Source organism: Leptonychotes weddellii, chromosome X (genome assembly GCF_054177405.1).
Source record: "Leptonychotes weddellii isolate Sample4059 chromosome X, ASM5417740v2, whole genome shotgun sequence".
Classification (NCBI taxonomy): domain Eukaryota; kingdom Metazoa; phylum Chordata; class Mammalia; order Carnivora; family Phocidae; genus Leptonychotes; species Leptonychotes weddellii.
Window position 1 is genome coordinate 3,784,823 of NC_138385.1, and position 12,864 is coordinate 3,797,686.

At 47.6% G+C, this 12,864-nt stretch overlaps 1 long non-coding RNA gene across 4 annotated transcripts in view; it reads right to left on the minus strand.

Moving 5' to 3' along the window:
* LOC115943001 (uncharacterized) overlaps nt 1-12,864 on the minus strand; it is a 204,248-nt gene that overhangs the window by 6,472 nt on the left and 184,912 nt on the right. Inside the window, exon 4 of one of the 4 annotated variants that reach the window (XR_014141169.1) lies at nt 7,170-7,241. The exons of the other annotated variants lie outside the window; for them this stretch is intronic. This is a non-coding gene — a long non-coding RNA (uncharacterized LOC115943001). The remainder of the gene's footprint in view (nt 1-7,169; nt 7,242-12,864) is intronic. 4 annotated transcript variants of the gene reach the window in all.

The following is a 12,864-nucleotide window of genomic DNA, read 5'->3' on the forward strand; positions in this document are numbered from 1 at the left end:
CCTCCCCGCTGAGCCCTGCCCTGGTCCTCCTCAGAGGGCCAACAGGGGCAGGTCCCACCGGGCAGAGGACCAGCCCTAGAGACTGAGACCTCCACAGGACGAGCCTGGGCTGCAGGCACGGGGGCAGGAAGAGACCCGCCTGCCAAGGGGCTCTGGGCCCCACTCGGGGCAGCCAGCTGAGCCCACAGGACCCCACCCCTGGGGCAACACGGGGGCCCGAAGCCCCAGACACAGGGCTCCAGGGCTCCAGAGGGTTTGGTTAAACCGGAAACCACCTGGAGGACGTGGGGGCCAAGGTGACCGAGGAGGAGGCTGAGGCTGGGCGAGGGGCCGTCATCCCCGGGGCTCCCGGGGCGGGCTCACGGGCCCTCCCTCTCCCCCCAGGGCCAGAGTTGTATGTCCAACCATCTGCTGGACATGTCCACCTGGATATGCCTTAAGCTCCTCCAACAGACCATGACCAAACCCGAACTTTAGCACCCTCCCTCACACACACACACACACACACACACACAGACACACACACACAGATACCACTGAGGAAATGCCTGAAGGGAGTTCCCTGATCCCTGGAGCCCAGGCATGTCTTCCTAATTCCTCCCCTTGCCCCTCTCCCAGAACAACCCATGGGCTCCTCAGTCTCAGGCTCCAGGGATGGATCTTCCGCCTTTCCCCTCAGACTACACCTCTGCTTCCCCCCAAGCAATGGTGCCAACAGGTAGCAGGTGCCAAGGCTGAACCCCTCTTGGGGCTGGGCCTCCTCCCTCCCTTCCCACCTACTCACATCATATCCCCCTGTTCTGATGGGAAGCCTTTTACTTTCAACCTTAAATACTTAAATGCTTTGCTGGGCCTCCCTGGGGTTGGTGTCCAGCTCGGACCGTGCGGCACTCACAGTTTCGATAGGGAAATTTCGCCGAACCACGGAAATCCGCAAGCTTGTGTGAGGTGTGTACTTATTTTGTTTTTCATGACGAGTTCTGGGCATTTTCCAGTATCCAGTTGTTTCACTGTTCAGAGCCCTCTTCCCTAAGCTGGTTTTTTTGTGCCAGCTGAGCTTCTGTGTCAGGAATGACACACAGCGCCACCGGCCTCTCGTGGGCCCCAGCTGCACGGACCCAGAGAGGACAGCCCAGCTGAGCCTCTTGGAATCGGGGCTTCCCTCTCCGCTGCCTGCGGGATTGACTTCCATGAAAACGGAGATGTGTTTAGGACAAGAGTGGCCCCCTGGTCCGCTGGACTCCAGCTCTACCTTTCTTGTCTGGTTTCTTGGAAGCTAAATTTGGAAGGATCCTGGTCTTTGATTTCCTCTTGGCCTAGGGGACCCATCCTCTTCACAACGTATAAAGAAAAGATCAGAAACCAAACTGCAGACCGTTGCCTACAAGAGTTGCTGACATCTCGAAGCAAACAAGTCTGCCGAGGGACAATTAGGCTGATGCAGGCTCTCTGGATTTCCATTCCATTTCTTTTAACTGCCTCAGTACCAGCTGAACTGCCAGCCCTGGGAGATGAAATTGAACCCAAGGATTTCCCCAGCTATCTGGAATGAAGTTTTCACTTCTTTAATTAGAGTCCCAGAATGTCAAGGCTGCAGGGGCCCTTGGGATCAGCTGGCCCGTCCCCATCACAGGACTGACAGCCAGACTGGGAGGCCCAGCTGGGGGCCCACCCCTGCCTCCTCTCCTGCCAGGGCCCTTCCTGTTACACCTGCTGCTGCTAGTTTTTTCCTCTGTGATAGACTTTTCTTGCAGACACACTAGGTGCTCAATAGGCACTCAGTAAAGGGTATCAGGGCTCTTCTGCAGTCTCCAGGCTGCAAGTCTTGGATCCACCAAGCATTCAGCCTTTGTAGTAAGTGGATGCCAAATTTCTTTCTCTAGACCCCAACACATGCAGGAGACCACGCAGCACCTCTACCTGACTTTGAATGCTCCTGCTGGTTCGGTCCCAACCTTATTTGGCACCTACATTCTTGTGCAGGACACCTATGTTCCCTGAACAGACCAGGCAATTTCCCACACCCCCCCGGGCCATTGCTCTTGCTAGTCCCTCAAACCAAGAGGCTATTCAATCCTGGCTATCCACCAAGACCCTTTTCTTTTTTCAAGGCCCATCTCCGGGATTCCCTTTTCTGGGAAGCATTTCCAAAGAGAGCTCCACCACATTGCTCCCTCCTTCCCCCACAATCTACTCATTCATTCCACAGATATTTTAATGGGCACCCACCATGTGGCAGGCACTGTTCTAGGCACAGGAGCTACGGCGGTGAACAAGGCCAATGAAAGTCTCTGCTCTCACGGAGCTGACATGCTAGTGGTGAAGAGAGGCAATAAAGGGAAGAAGTAAATGATGTAGAATTTTAGAGGTGGCATTAACTTCTCCTGCACCCCCTGGTTCTACTTATCTACATGTTGTCCTTATTTTCTTCTGCCCCGTGGTGTGGTCACTTTGTTGATTCTTCCATCTCTCACTGGGAGTCAGCTCCTTGACGGTAGTGGCCAAGGCCTGGTATGCTCTGCAGCCCTCTGGCCAACAAGCATACAGCGAGCACTCAAGAAACACTTGCGAAATGAGCATGTAAATGAATGAGTGAGTGAGTGAATGGATGGGAGTGTGTGTGTGTGTGTGAGTAAATGAGTGAATTGGTGAGTGAGTGAACGAATAAGTGGGTGAATGGAGGAGTGAGTGCATGGATAAGTGAGTGGATGAGTGAGTGAGAGGACGAATGAATGAGTGAATGTGTGAGTGAACAGATGAGTGAGTGACTGAATGAATGAATCAGTGAGTGAATGAATAGATAACTGAGTGGATGAGTGAATAAATGAGTGAATGTGTGTGTGGGCGAATGGATGAGTGAGTGGACAAGTGTGAATGCCAGGGAGGGGTCTCTAGGCTCAGGACACGTGGTTTTTAGCTTTTCCAAAACAAGGCTTCTACACCTGAAAGCTAGGTGGCTTGGGCGTAGGATTTCTGAGGCCTAGGAGAAGTCAGCAGTGGTTCTCACGCCACAGAACAAAGAAGTGACTACAGAAACTCAAGATAGCAACTTTGTGGTCCGCGCCACAGTTTTGCTTCATTAGACTGGAGACTCTGGCTACCTTTCAGGGGAAGACATTTCCGGGGGCCTAGCCTTATTGATCCAGCCCCTCATGGCCAGGATGTGCTCCCATAGCACCTCTGATTTCGTGGCAAGCATCAGTAGTATACAGAATGAGAGGCCTTTACAATTTCATATAGAAAAAGAAAAAGTAAACACCAATTCCTCCCTTGACCCATTCTTTGTTAAATATGTGTTGGAATTAGCTGGTTCTTATACTGCCAAATCCCTTTTAATTATTTGCCAAAGATTTTCATATCATTATTAACCAAGTGAATCTTATCCTAAATCTTAATTTTATTTGATGTTTAAGGGATTAAGGGAATGATTTTATGACCTAAAATGTGAATGGTCTCTTTCTAAAAATCCAATCGCTGGTGTAATTGAGCTGTGAACGCTATTTTAGTTTTCTTACAACATATATAATCTGCTGTGGGATTTTATTTTCTCAAGAGACTTGATTTATCTGCTCTTTATACACATCCAGTCTCTGTAAATATGCTTTTGGCTTTTCAGTAATACTATGAGACCTGAATGCTTTGGCAGAGATCAGCAGGGGTAGGAGATGGAGAGGAACGGTGCCATGCATTTAAACAGACTAGGCTGACAGAAAAAAGAACATTTTAAGCATTTACAAAGTATTCAATATACTTTTATTTATTTTGTTTTAAATATTTTAATTTTTTATTTTTAAATTTTTTATTTAAATTCAATTTAGTTAACATATAGTGTATTATTAGTTTCAGAAGTAGAATTTAGTGATTCATCAGTTGCATGTAACACCCAGTGTACATTCCATCAGTGCCCTCCTTAAAGCCCGTCAGCCAGTTACCCCAACCCTCCCACCTCCCCTCCAGCAACCCTCAGTTTGTTTCTAGAGTTAAGAGTCTCTTATGGTTTGCCTCCCTCTCTGTAGGTAATCTCTACCCCCAACATGGGGCTGGAGCTCACAACCCCGAGATCAAGAGTCACACGCTCTACAGACTGAGCCAGCCAGGCGCCCCTTAATATTAGATATGTTTCATAGTGTTCCATGAATTAGCCTAGGGTTAACTAGGTTGTTGTTGCTGTTTTTTAAGTTAGTTTTTCCTTTAGTTTTGGTCACTATTTTTTGTTGCTGCTGTTGTTTTAATCGGGGTGACCTTTGCCATTGGGAAGACAGCTGCTTACTTATCAAATGGTGTGTTTTGGGATGTCCTTATGATCCAACTGGGTTCAGAATGCAAAGTGAATCCACTCAACACTACCCAAGGGGGCCTGAATATGACTCAAAGTCTCCCATCAACCCCCAAAGCCCAAAGCCACGGGTGACGTGTCAGTGCTTAACAGCCTGGCTCTGTGCACAGTCAGGAGCACTCGGGCTCTCGGGAACACCAACTGAACTTTCAGGACGGAATAGCAGAAAACACACTCCCCCGACTACTTTATGGGCCTCTTTCATCAAACCAGAATCATCTCTCAGTTTCTGGGCTAGAAAGCTTAGCATCATCGTTCAGTCTCCAGCCCCCTTCCCCTTCCACTGACTCGTAACAAAGGGCCATCATTTTAACTTTCTCTTCTCAATGTCTCTTGGATGCATCCCTCCCTTTCTGTTTTTCCTGCCGCCTCCTTCATCTAGGCCCCTGTGATCTCAGCCTTGGACACCCCAATTACCCCCACATTCTTTTCTCAGCCTCATGCTCCCATGCTGAGACCTGACTTGACTCTCCATTCATCCTCCTAAGAATCTCTCTCTTCTGCTCCCTGACATGCTAGGGAACCCTTTGCCCCCCATGACAACTCCAGGCTTTCCCAGTTGATTTTCTAGATCCTTACTAACGTGGCTATACCCAACCTTTAGCCTTCTAACCCCTAATGAACGCAGCCTGGGTCAGTAGCTGTTGAGAGACATCTGTATTTTGTGGTTTTGGTATAAAGCTGGACAGACAGACTGATGGAATGGAAGAATGAGCTTGGAGACAGTCCCATGTACAGATAAAATCTGCTTTATGACAGAGGAGTAGGGAGGGAACAGTCTTCTCAATCAATTGTACAGGGACAACTGGGTATCCATAAGGATAAAAAATGAAATAGGGCCCCTACTTCACATCACACACACAAATCAAGACCAGGTGGATTGAGGACTTAAATGTGAAAGGTAAAACTATAAAGCTTCCAGAAGATCATAAAGGAGAATATCTTCATGACCTAAGGGTAGGGAAAGATTCCTTAAACATGGCATGAGAAACACAAAGCATAAGGGAAAGGGGGACAAGTTGGACTACATTAAAATCAGGGGAGAAAAGTCAAATTCATAGAAACAGAAACAGAGTGGACACAAGTGGTTGCCAGGGGCTGAGGGGTGGGGGAAATGAAGAGAAGTTGGTGAAAGGGTACAAACTTTCAGTTATAGGATGAATAAGGTCTGAGGATCTCATGTAAAGCATGGTGACTGTAGTTGATACCACTGGATTGTATAAATGAACTTTGCTAGGGGAGTAGAAATTCAGTGTTCTCAACAACAACAACAAAAAAGGTAAATATGTGAGGTGATGGATGTGTTAATTAACTCAGTTGCAGGAATCCTTTTACAATGTCTACATATATCAAATCATTGCATTGTACACTTCAAATATATTACAATTTTATCTGTCAATTATACGTCAATAAAACTGGGAGGAAAAAGTATCCACATTAGACTGGGAGTTCCAGGGCAGTGGAGCCAAGTGGGACCCTGGGTGCCAGCATAGGGCATATCTCAGGGCAGAGACACTCTGGGGAGCTGTGGTTGATGAAATTAGGAGGACGCTCTCAAGAAGTGCTGCCCTTGATCTGCTTGAGAGGAGATATCTGTTGACTGCACACCACTGTGTCATCCAAAGCACAGTTGTGCTTTAAGGGGCTGCCATTCGAAGCTCAGGGTAGGGTGTATGTAACTCCCAAGACTTGGACACTACCTCTGGGGACCCTGCTAGGAAGGTAGCTTGGCGCTGGCTGGTCACAGGACAGTTACTGCCCACAACTGTGGTCACCTACCTCTTTGGGCCCCCTGTGGGCATTTTTTTTTTGCTGGCCTTCATCTTCATTGTTAGCACTGTTTACTTTTTGCCACTCAATCTACTTTCTTTTTAGGGTGCTGTCTTCTAGCTTATTTTACTATTTAAAATTTTTTCCTACCTTTTAATTTTTTCTCTCTCTTTATTTTATTTGTTTATTTTAAGCTCAATGCGGGGCTTGAACTCATGACCCCAAGATCAAGAGTCACATGCTCTACCAACTGAGCCAGCCAGGCACCCTTCTAGCTTTTTATCTTTAGCTTGTTTTGACAAAGGACGGGAAATGACAGCATGAGGGAAGCAACTTTGAGGAGAATTTCTTGTCTAGACCAGGGAGACAGGAGGCCCTTGGCGGAACCCCCATTTTGATGGCAGGGCAGCCCTTGACCACTAAGTCATTCTGCTGATCTGTATTTATATTTCAAGCTGCCTACCTTGGACAATTGTCTGCTGGCAGCCCAAGGAAAATGTTAGATGATGCTAACACTTAATGACTACAGACATCCAACAAGGGTTTCACTAGGGGGCCCATTAATGACAACTGACCACAGTAACAAGGGGAAAGCAGTGAGTTGGGAGGCCAGGCCCAAAGGGGCTTCCTAGTGTTGCCCCTCACCTGAAACCCCTGGGAAGGTGACCCCTGATAAGGTTATAGGAATTCCTTTGGACAGGAACCAGGCCCCAGGAACACCCTTAACTGTGCAGTTAGTACCCGTTCAGGCAAGGATTCCCCCAAGAACTCCCACCTCTCCTGAGGCCATGCAGGATGCTGTCTGCAACTGGCATTCTTCAGGTAGTGGTGACAAGCATCTTGGGAGTCATCGTAAGTGTCTCTCCTCCAACACACACACATGAGTACTCCATACAGCAGGAGCTGGCTGAGGAGAGGACCACCTCCTGCAGTCCCCAAAGGTTCCTCACTCCATATGTCTGTCCAGTTGCAACCTGGAAGGCTGATTTACTTGCTCGGCATCCCACATGACCACACATCATGACCAAAAGTAGAGAGTGGGGACTTGAACTCAGATGCCTACCTTTTGTGTGAGTGAGTGCTGCTGGCCCATGCACCCACAGATATTCTGTTCTGGAACAGACCTTGCTCTCACCTGAAATGAGGTCAAGTTTAAAAGAGATGAACATGACAGCCAATGGTAATGTGGAATGGGATGCAGAGGACACAAGAGATGGGCTGTGCTAATAAGTATTGTCTTGGTAACGTTTGTTTGTTATGGAAAGAAAGGCACCATCGTTTCTCTAAATTCCAAGGAGACACTGTTCTAAGAAGGGTTGCAATTTTGTGAACCTCCCCACTCCCCTGTTGATGATCTCTTGTGAGGCCCTGCTACCAAGGTCCCATGCCAAGCTGCAAGACATTCTTCTTGTCATGACAACCTCTATCTTCTATAGCACAATATATGGAATGCTCATATTTGGCCAACTTGTGGACACCACCCAACATAGTGTGCATTATTCTGGCAGGTCTTTCCCTTTCTAAATGGAAGTTGTCAGAAGGTTATAAGAACAGCCAGGCCCATGGTTGGGGCATAAAGACCTAGAACTTTTATGTTCCCATCTGGAAAAGGATGAACAGTGTTGGGAGGGGGGCATCCCTCCTGAGAACCTGGGCTGAACCTCCATCCCAGCTGAGGGAAGGATGCTGGGAGGAAATCAGGACCACTTCCCTTTTGAGTGAGGGGTAGAGAGACATTCTTCCTGTTGGGGGCTGAGATCAGGAAAGGGGGATAAGTGGGGGGGCTAACTCACAAAGTCCAAGTCAATTACCAAGGGGCTTAGTTTAAGGATTCGGAAACAGTCCACAGAGCTCCCCAGACATGCAGGGGCAGAACATGGAGGCATTCCACAGGCCTGAGGCCTGGTGGGGTCACCAGGTGGTAGAAGAAGGGTGGAGGAGTTAGGTGACTGGGGCTGCGAATCCCAGGAGCAAACACTTTGTCCAGAGCAGCATGATTTAAAGCTCTGTTGAGAGACCTGTGGCCTCTGGGCCCAGTGCACCTTGCTTCTCAGAGCCCAGAGAATAAAATGTGCCCAAAATAGAGAGTCAAGCTTGTTCCCCCTTTTCCTGCTAGAACCCCAGTCTGCTGTGTCATGAGGAGGTGTGGGCAGTTTGGACAGTATCAGGACCAGACCCTTGGCATGGCCTTTGGCCAGGTAGCAGTGTGGTTTCTATAAGGGGCTCCCTGGGCAGCAGATATCAACAAATGGGAATGAATTCTGGAAAGGAAGAAGGTGGTGATAAGTGGATGTTTGTGAACACTAACAAGAGCTCCTTTGGGAATTCCCAGAAATAATCAAGGGGTGTGTTAGTCAATTTGGGCTACTGTAACAAAATTTCACAGACTGGGTGGCTTAAATAATAAACATTTCTCACAGTTCTAGAGCTGGGAAATCCAAAATCAAGGTGTTGGTGGATTTGGTTCCTGCTGAGGGCCCTTTTCCTGGTTTGCAGATAGCCGCCATCTTGCTGTGTCCTTACATGGTGGAGAGAGGGAGAGGGTTCTGGTCCCTCCCTCTTCCTATAAGGACACTAATTTCATCATAGGGCTCCACCCCCATGACCTCATCTAAACCTAATTACCTCCCAAAGGACCCACCTCCAAATATCATCACACTGGGAGGTAGTTAGATTAAACATGATTTTGAGGGACACAAACATTCAGTCCCTAACAGGGGGTGAGTCAGGAGCCTCAGTGAACAGGTAGGGGCAAGAACTGGGCCTCTGGCTTATTAATATTCTTGGGACCCTGTATCTATAGGCAGGTGAGGCCCTGAAACCACGGATTACAAGATGATATGAAGTCTGTGAGGAGGAAGTGTTGGGAGTGCAAAGCTGCCTTTGCCCCCCCGCATCAGGCCCTGGAACAAACACACAGCCAGTCTCAGGATGTTGAAGTTTTCTAGATTTCTAGCCCCTGCTGTTTCTTGCACTAAATGGTTAAAAACAGTGGCTTTGCTTCATGCCAGTCGAGTGAAACCAGCGCTTCAGTGCCCAGAACCCCTTCCTGGTACAGCTCTTGGTCAGTGGGGACCACAAGAGAATCAAATGACTTTTGGAAAACATAAGTGAAGTAGAAGCCAGTGCTGTGGCAGCTCGCACATTGTGTCCCTGATCTGGTGGCTCCTCTTGTTGACACGGGGTGGGTCACAGTCCTGTAGCTGCCTCAGCTCCTGCCAGCTTTCTTGGTGAGGGGCACCAGCTTCCCTTGCTGGTCACCCATGGTACCCAGGTTGGAGGTGGCCAGAGACAGATGGGGGTACCAGTGTGCCTTTGTTCTTGCCCATGCCCCATTTTCCTTCCTGACTGTTGGCCTGGGTGACCTTAAGCTAAACACTTGATGCTTAGAGCCCTCCACCAGCCCCCCACCCAGGGCAGCGGGTCCCATCCTACGATAACCCTATCATTCTATATCACCTTGGCCGTGCTGCTTCAACTCAACCCTGATTGGCGTGGAGACACCCCACACCCCAGAAGAAAGAGAGTTTAGAAGCAAGGAAAGTGGATGGTAGGCAGGCAGAAATATACAAAAACACAGCATCCCCTAAGGAGTAAAATTACTTTGCATTTGTGACTGCAGCCCAAAAGTGAATGCAGTTTTTTTGGTGACTTTTTTTTTTAAGATTTTATTTATTTATTTTTTAAGTAATCTCTACACCCAACGTGGGGCTTGAACTCACAACTCCGAGATCAAGAGTTGCACGCTCCACCAAACCGAGCCAGCCAGGCATGCCTGGTGACTTTTTTCTGCAGCTTTATTGAGGCTTAATTGACAAATAATTGTTTATATTTAAGGTGCACAACTTGATGTTTTGATACATATATACATTGTAAAATGATTACCAATACTGTTGTATACTTGAATGCACTTTAAAAAGCCCAACCCATAGTAAAAACAGCTTTTGTCCCTCTAAGACACGCTTGGGATTGTTTAGGGGATCTTGATCTTCCTTGTTAATGTCAAGTCTTGCAGTCCTAGGTGGCTATTGCCACAGTCCAGCAGCCAGTTTGGAGCACGTGGGCTCAGGTCAGGAGACAACTTGTTGATTCTAATCCTTCTCTGTTCTTCCTCATTATAAGACCTTAAACATGTCCTATCCCTAATTTTAGGTCTCAATTTCCCCATCTGCACAATGGCTTGTTTGGATACATTGATGACTTCAAACATTTTTACTTTAGCTTTTTTACTTTTTATCTTTAAAAAAAATGTTTTTTAAGTAATCTTTACACCCAACATGAGGCTGGAACTCATGACCCTGAGATCAAGAGTCACATGGCCTACCAACTGAGCCAGCCAGGCGCCCCTCAAACATTTTTATAGTAAGAAATATATTTTGCATGAACACCGAAAACAAGTACACATACAAATCAGTATCAAGTGTAACAAAAGTTTCATGAATCAATACTTAGATTACAACTTGAGATGCTGCTGTACACTGAAGGTTTATGTCCCTAAAACTCGTATGTTGAAACCTAACTCCCAAGGTGATGGTATCAAGAGGTGAGGCCTTGGGAAGTGATGAGGTCGTGAGGGTGGAGCCCTCATGAATGGGACTGGTGTCCTTATAAAAGAGACCCCAGAGAGCTCCCTTGCCTCTTCCATCATGAGAAGACACAGCGAAAGGATGGCTGTCTATGAATCAGGAAGTAGACTCTCACCAGACACCAAGTCTGTTGGTGCCTTGATCTTGGACTTCCCAGCTTCCAGAACTGGGAGGAGGAAGTGTTTGCTGTTTAAGCCCCTCAGTCTATGGTATTCTGTTATAGCAGCCCAAACAGACCAAGAAATTGGTACTGAGAATTGGGGTGCTGCTCTAACAAAGCTCTAAACATGTGGGAGCAGCTCTGGAACAGTAGAGACTGGAGCCTCCATTGCTGTGCGTGGGCCTTTAAAGAGAGCTCAGGAAGGAAAGAGAGGTGCTAGAGAGAATGCCTCAGTCTTCTGGATGGAAAAGGTCACTCTGATGAGATCTCACATGGAAATGAGGACATGTTATTGGCAATTGGAGGGGAGGCGATCCTTGTTATATAGTGGCAAAGAACTTGGCTGAACTGTGTTCATGTTCTAGTGTTTTATGGAAGGCGGAACTTGCAAGTAATGAAATAGGATATTAGCTGAAGAGATTTCTAGCAAAGCGTTGAAGGTGAGGCTTGGCTCCTCCTGACAGCTCATAGTGGAATGTGAGAAGAGAGAAGTGACTTAAATATGGGATTGTTCAGCAAAAAAGAAAGAGAACTCAAAGACTGGGAAAATTCCCAGCCCACCCATATTGGGAAAAATGAGAACCCTAAGGGTATGGCCAAGCAACCCTTTGATACGGAGATTAGCAAGGATGTGAACTACAGACCATCATCAACAAAGGCTAGACAAAGAGGTGGGGTGACACCAGCAGATACACTGCCAGCTGGGACTAAAGGAGACAGAGAAAGTGAGGTCAAAAGGAAGGAAGAATGATGGACTTCTAAGACCCTATAGGACTGGAGCGTAATGCCATTCAGCCGCAAACACACACTGTTCTTCCCAAAAGCTCAGGGTGCCTGCACCAGGCCACGGCTGCCTCCACCTAGGATCCAAAGGACAGAGTGGCCACGTGGAGTCATGGGCTTGGGAGTCCAGCCAGGGAGAACCTCAGGGCACCAGCAGAGAGCCAGCTTGGGGGCAGGGCCCAGGCAGAGAGCCACCGTGGGCCATCCCAAGGAGCTGGAGGGTACTGTTGCCAGCCCAGCGGGCTTGAAAGAGCATCAAGCCCAACGGGATTATTCTGGAGCCTTAAGGTTTAATGTTTGCCCTGTTGGTTTGAGACTTACTTGGGACCCATTTACCTCTTCCTTCTTTCCTATTTCTCCCTTTTGGAAGGGGACTGTCTATTCTATGCCTGTCCCACCGCTATAACTTCTTTGCTTTTGCGGGCTCACAGCTGGAGAGGAATTGGCCTCAGGATGCACCAAACCTTGGGTCTTGCTCATAGGTGATCTAGATGAGGTGTAGATGAGCCTTTGGCCTTAGACTTTAGAGCTGATGCCAGAACCTATTAAAATTTGGGGGGCTGTTGGGTGGGATTTTGCATGTGAGAAGGACATGAATTTGGGGAACTAGGGGCAGGATGCTTAGACTGAATGTGCCAGAATTCATATGTTGAAATCTTAACCCAGCCTTTGGGAGGTGATGAGGTCGTGAGGGTGGAGCCCTCATGAATGGGACTGATGCCATCATAAAAGAGACCCAGAGAGCTGCCTCAACCTTTCTGCCTTGTGAGAACACAGCGGAAGATGACCATCTATGAACCTCACCAGACAGCAAATCTCTTGCTGCCTTGCTCTTAGACTTCCCGGCTTCCAAAATTGTGAGACATGAATGTTTGTTGTTTAAGCCACCCGGTGCATAGGTTTTGTTTTTGTTTTTTGTTTTTTGTGTTTTTTTTTTTTTTTGTAACAGCCCAAATGGACTAAGACGATACACTTGAATATTTTCCATTATGTTTTTTTTTAAATTTTATTATGTTATGTTGGTCACCATACAATACATCATTGGTTTTTGATGTGGTGATCCACGATCCATTGTTTTCGTATAACACACAGTGCTCCATGCAGTACGTGCCCTCCTTAATACCCATCACCGGGCTAACCCATCCCCCCTCCCCGCTCCCCTCTAAAACCCTGTTTGTTTCTCACAGTCCATAGTGTCTCATGGTTCATCTCTCCCTCCAATTCCCGCC